At 39.2% G+C, this 6,769-nt stretch overlaps 1 pseudogene; it reads right to left on the bottom strand.

Moving 5' to 3' along the window:
- Positions 1-449: 449 nt before the first annotated feature.
- LOC116632862 lies at positions 450-5,243 on the bottom strand (annotated as a pseudogene).
- Between the last annotated feature and the right edge of the window lie 1,526 nt (positions 5,244-6,769).

Here is a 6,769-nt window from a genome sequence, read left to right as displayed (position 1 = left end):
ATAAAGTATCAGTGCAAATCATACTATTTTCCACCTCTGAATGGCCACAGCTATTCTACAGCAATTGCTTCACAATATGTATTAATAATTTTGTATTAAGGTTGTTACCCTCATTCTCTTCACTAAAATATAAACTTTTTAAGGGCTATATGTTGGTACATCTTGTATCCTCTGCTAAATCTATGAATGCTCTGTACACAAAAATATTTTAAAAATATACTTTGTACCTTTCAAATTACCAAAGATTTTTATAGTTTCACTATTTTTTTTAAAGATTATATTTATTTATTTATTTGAGAGAGAGTATGAGTGAGAGAGCACAGGAGCAGGGGCAGAGGGAGAGGGAGAAGCGGACTCCCCTGCTGAGCAGGGAGTCTGATGCGGGTTCGATCCCCGGACCCTGGGATCTTGCTTGAGCTGAAGGCAGATGCTTAACCCACTGAGCCACCCAGGGGCCCACTAATTTCACTATTTATGTTAGATCTACTGATTGACAACCAAAATAGCTCCTCAAATATGATACATAATCAGCTATTTCTAGAACAGCAGGTAAGGGCTAAGGCACTGGAGTTAGGACTGCCATTTTTAAATTACTGGGTTAACTACTTACCAGCAGTGGAATTGTTGCAATTTATTAACCACAGAGGACTCAGTTTTCTCATCTATAAAAGGGAATGGTAATCATATTTATCATACAGGGCTCTGTGATAGATTAAAGATGGCTATAAATACTTGCTACCCTTCCTTTGAGAGATGAAGTCCAATTTTCATCTCTTCGAGTCTGAATTGGTCTTTGTGATGCTCTTAATGAATAGACTGCAATGGAAGTGAGATTCTGGGACTTTTAAGGCTAGATCTAATGCTCTGCAACTTTAGCTCATCCCTATTTGAATTCTTGCTCTTGGAAAACTGTCTCTCAGAGTCCTTAGCCAATCATATAAGAACTTTGACTACCCGTAGACAGCCACGCTGGAGATACCACATGTCGGTGCTCTGGTTACCAGTACCAGCTGAAGTCAGCTTTCTAGCCATTCCGGCCAAGGCACCTGACATGTGTGTTAAGCCTCTGGGACCCTTCAGAACAGCCCATCTACCAACTGGATACCATATAGTGATCTCAGCTGACTCCATGTGGAGTATAAGTATCACCAATTCTAACCCTACTGATTTTTTAACCTGATTTCATTAATCATGAAATATAATAAATGGCTGTTGTTTTAAAACACCAAGTTTTGGTTCAGTTTATTAATGGCAACAAATAACTAGAACAGGCTGTTACAAAGATTAAAATGATTTAATGTATATAAAACACTTAACACATTGCCTGGCACATAGTAAATATTTCACAAACATTTTTTTGCTATTATGGTATTATTATACCATAACCACAATTATGAACTCTGCGTGTGTGTGTGTGTGTGTGTGTGTATGTGTGATTTGCAAGGACTGAGAAAATAAACTGAAAATGAAAGGCAATAATATGATGCAGCCTTTGTTAAATTGTCATTCTGTAAGGAATTCTTATTTTTCTCTGGCTAAGCATTAAATAATGAGTTTTTTTTTCTTTAAGGTGTTTTCTTCCTCCTAGACTTTTTCTCATATTACTGTACATTGTCCATTTGAACAGCCCATCTGAATGATCTTCACTACTTCGTTGGCTTCAGTTTCTATCATTTGTTAATGAAACCCAAATCTTTACCTTTAGTCTACTTATTTTTGAGCTTCAGATGTGGTTGTTCAGTTGCTTACTGAAAATTTTCACCTAAATGTACCATATGGCAAAACTGAACTCCTCAACCCCTCATCCTTTCCCCTCAAATTTCCCTTGTTCACTACCCACTCAGGTGCTTAGGTCAAAATCTGAGTTTTAAGTAAAAAATCTGGCCTAAGACCACAACTCATATTGGTTATATATTTGTTGAAATAGGATCCTGTCTATAGTTGGTAATTGAAAAGTTTGAGGCTTTTATAACCTAGCTTATGTACTATGATACAGGAATTTCCATGTTGTATGAAGCAACAATGTATATAAATAGTAAAGAACATTTTACAAGGTATGTGATATTTGGGATGTGCTAAGGAAACTACAGTAGTTTCCCTGGGAGTTAGACCTTTTCTATCTTTTGTTTTTCATGCTCAAGCCTATAGAAGTTTGTGACTACATGCATTCATCTAAATTTTAATCTGAAGGATGTCAAACAGCCATATAGAATTCATCTGTCTATATTTTTTTTTCTCAGTTCAAGTTTAATAGAAACAACAAAAGATCAAAAGTAATGCCCCACTAAACTATATATCAGTTGACCTGGCCCATAGCACAGCTCAGGCCATTTTCCCTGGAGGAAGAAAGCTGGCCTCCCCAAGCCCTTCAGGAAAGGCCTGTCCTGTCCTATACCGCATCTGCACTGAGTCTAAAGTTGTGTGTTTTAAGCATGACCACAGTAGTACAAACAAGTTTCTGTTTTCATGGCTGCCCTCTGCAGCCTGGCCCTAAAATGGCCCAGTGCTCACTTCTGCTTGGAGAAATATTCTTTGCTCTTCTGGAAATCAGGCTTAATGGTACCACTGCCAGGCTTCCAGCCAGCTGGGCACACTTCCCCATGCTTGTGAGTTAACTGGAAGTCTCAGAGTCTCATCTGGTCCATCGGGAGGTCATTCATAGTGATCTGCTGAAGGATACCTTTATCATCAATAGTAAAGAGGTCCCTGAACAAGATGTCTTCATCAGCCTCTAAGACTCCATAGTCCTGAGTGATGGTATGCGTGGGGTCTGATACCAAGGGAATGTTTGTGGGTCCCAGTCCTCCTTGTTTCTTGGGTGTGTTGATCCACACTAGGCAATAGAAATGAGAATCCACAGAAACACCAATCACTTGGCAGTTGGGTTTCTTAAATTCTTCTGCCTTGTCATTGAAAGCAATGATCTCTGTGGGGCACACAAAGGTGAAGTGAAGAGGGTAAAAGAAGAACAAAATATATTTTCCTTTGTAGTCAAATAGGCTGATGTCTTTGAACTGGCCATCTGGCATAACAACCATGGCTTTGAAGTTGGGGGCAGGATGCCCAATTTTGACATCTCCTGAAGACATCTTGCCACTGGCAGCTCTAAGACAGAACACTCCAGAGATCAGTCAGGAGGAAGACACTGTCTATATATTTCTTAATGCTTTGGTACTGTTAGCCATAGTAAAGCCCATTATTTTTTCTAGTTGGCACACAGTGCCTTTCTTCTCTTCACAGCCTTGTCAAAACCAGACATCATTCTACACCAGCCATGTGTCCAGTCCCACATGAATACTCGAAATTTTGATTTTAAATAAAATTTAATCAACTGCTTAGACTTAAGTATTTCCTGTCTGCTAATGTCATTTTTAATATAATTTTTATTTGGATTTTAGTATAACTTTATGATAATTTATGGTGCTCTGATCTTTACCCCCTGGAAATAATTGTAGCAAATATTTCTGTGGCTTAAATTTGGAAAATACTCTTTCTGTTGAAGATTTACCATATATGCTACCATACTTAAAAAGTAAAGGCTTGCAGAAAAATTATACTCGTTTAGCTTGTTTAATCCAGTGGTTGCCCTGCAACTTAAAAAAATTCACATTTGTCATGCTATTTACTCTTTAGTTTGAAAGACTTAGAACTTTTGCATAGGTTTCTGTTAGCCTGAAATCTCTGCACCTCAGATGGGTTCCAAATATTCTTGACTTTCCAGAAATGCATCAGTTGTATAAAATAAAGCATATCTGCAACAAGCTTACAAGCATGTGCTAATGTAATCGCACTAAAGGAAGAATAGTGTTTTGGCAGAGAACTTTTTAATTAGTTGCTTTAGTAAAAACAGCCAGAACTCTGTCTTCTGCTCAGCATAGAAAATACACTTTGGTCTTTAGGTTAGCTCATATAAGACAGTTAACTGGCAGGAAAGTCAGCACTCTTGACTGCATGGATACAACAATATCAGGGAAGTGTTAGAATAACTTAAACTTCCCTAATGAGCTTCAGGGCTTTAATGAGAAGATTTTCTGTTCTTGTATGATTAACATTGCCTGTGATAGAAAGAGGACTCGTGTATGTGCGCGTGTGAAGGAAAGGTAGAGCAAAAGAGTTCAAGATAAATGATGAAGAGGAAGTTAAGAAGTGGTTAATCCCTTAGAGCCCAAAGGGGATTAATTATTGATAACCAGTAACTACCACCAGCATGAGTCGTCTCTCCAAATAATTATTATAGCCTACAATAAAATAGCAAACAACTATTTTTAAACTATTTTAACCATTTATTTTCTGAGTTTAGTCAATCAAGCAATCTGTGCTGGCAGGCTATATAATTATGTGAAATTGTGAACTCATATTGTGTATTTAAAGACACTATTATTATTTATAACTGGTCTTAAATTTTTTCTCCATAAAAATAGTCATTGTAAATCACTAAGTCAAAGTGGATGAACTGACTCTGCATGTTCATGTGCATGCATGTTTGTGTAGGTACACAGCTCTGTGTGTGTGTTGGGGGGTACATTTGGAAAGTCAGTAGATTAGAATGGGATGATGAAGAAGAAAGAATAAGAAAAAGAGATAGTCCAAAAGAGTCACTGATATTAAGTAAAGCATTATTAGAATATGTGGGCATACATAACCAACCAATTTTTTGCACAGACACAAATATAGGTTTCCTTTGCTTTCCTAGAGTTCACTTCTACAAAGACCTTCATTAATACCAGCTTTCACTAACCCAAAGGAAATGCGAAGAGAATTTTCACTTTTACACAGTGGTGATTGCTTCTTCGTTTTATGCCGTTTCAGTTAATGAAAGCTTTCATAGGAGCACTCTATTCTCAGAGAGTGGGGAAAACCTGTAGTTTTTGTTATTGGTTTTCACTATCACTTATCCACTGAAGCAGACTGCAAGATGTTAAGTAGTGAGAATTTAGTGAGAGGAAGTGACTAGAAGTAGTGAGAAGTAGAAGTAATGAGAAGTAGTGAGGATGTTAAGGATGGTGAGAGAGGTAAGATACAGGTAGATGGTCATCATGTTTCCCTAGAGGTTAGCCATGGACATGAGCAAAAACTGGATAGAAGGTTGATGAAGCCTAGGAGACTAGGATGGCTTTTTAAATTTTAATGGGTTATAGAGAAAAAGGAGTAAGAGCAGATGCAGAAGATGGATGAGAGAACCATTTTGTTGCTGTTGTCAGCTGCATGTGTGTTGGGGAGGTTTTAATTTCTGCAGGAGACATCACATTTATTTATTTAAAAAGCAGTTAAATTGGGGTACCTGGGTGGCTCAGTTGGTTAAGCGTCTGCCTTCAGCGCAGGTCATGATCCCAGAGTCCTGGGATCGAGTCCCGCATTGGGCTCCCTGCTCAGCGGGGAGCCTGCTTCTCCCTCTGCCACTCCACCTGCTTGTGCTCTCTCTCTCTCTCTCTCTGTCAAATAAATAAATAAATAAAATCTTTAAAAAAAGCAGTTAAATTGATGATGTCATGACCTAGCTATGCTTCTTGAAACTTGTTAGGAAAGGCAATCTCCTGCATGCAGTGTTTCAATCCCAGTTTGGCTGCCTAAGAATGGGTCTTGGCTTGGAATACTTCCCTTACTAAGAGATAGGGAGCCCACAATGGCTTGTTGGGCTTATCACCTTGGGTGGGAATATCTTTCCCTGTGTCAGACTCAATGTGTACTCCTTTGTTCTATTTAAAGACATGTTTCAGGGGCACCTGAGTGGCTCAGTATGTTAAACATCTGCCTTCGGCTCAGGTCGTGATCCCAGGGTCTTGAGATCCAGTCCCTCATCAGGCTCCCTGCTCAGTGGGGAGTCTGCTTCTTCCTCTCCCTCTGTCTGCCCCTCCCCCCTGCTTGTGCACTCTCTCTCAAAATAAATAAAATCTTAAAAAAAAATAAAGACATGTTTCAATGGCCCACAGGCACACCTCTAGCTTTCTGTATTTCAGACCCAATAGGGGAGAGGTAGCGGTCCTTATACTGCAGCAAAAATTGGGGTGCACGCAGCCACACTGCCTGTGATGCCTGTGGAATGGATTTGTTGGGCCAGGGGTGGTGCACAGCAAGGGATTAGATCTTGTGTACACTCTCTCTCCTTTCTTGCTGTAAGTTAATATAGTACCACTTGGTCTGGTGTGCATATTATCTGTTTTCAGCAACCCTGAATATTGCACTAGTCTCTTCCCTGGGTGTCACTTATTTGCCTTTTAAGCTTGGCTGCACTCATGTCATATTCTATCAAGCACAGCCTGACCAGCCGGTGAACAGTGAAACAAAGTTTTTCCTTCTCAAGCTTCAATGAGAATTGTGTCACGGTTTGGAGGTAGGAGGAGAATTGCAAGTCATTAATCATCCATCAATACTGGTTACCATTACGAATGGATGTTTCAGGTCTATCAGCTTATTGCTGCTTCTGTATTTTTCTTAGGTCACAGAACATTGATCAACCCAGCATCAGCTCAGTTGGCTGAGTTGTGCCTTCGGTACAAACTTCTTAGATGGACCACACAGCTGTTCCTCTCTTGGGTCTCATAGTCTTCCCCTGAAGAATTTTTCCAGGGTAATGGGTGAGTTTCCTCACTGCTCTGGATCTCCAGACCTCTCTTATTTCACATTTAGAGGAATCTCCAATCCACATCCTCTCTTAAGCTCTACTTTCCCTTTATTTGTTTACATTTGACATTGATTACCATTAAAACTAGAATCTGAATCATTACCAACAAAGATATTATCTATTTTTCTTGAACCAAAGGGCATAATT

This window comes from Phoca vitulina, unplaced genomic scaffold, assembly GCF_004348235.1.
Source record: "Phoca vitulina isolate PV1807 unplaced genomic scaffold, GSC_HSeal_1.0 scaffold7, whole genome shotgun sequence".
Taxonomy (NCBI): Eukaryota; Metazoa; Chordata; class Mammalia; order Carnivora; family Phocidae; genus Phoca; species Phoca vitulina.
Note: the sequence above shows the minus strand (reverse complement) of the source record. Positions and strands in the feature narration are given on the sequence as shown.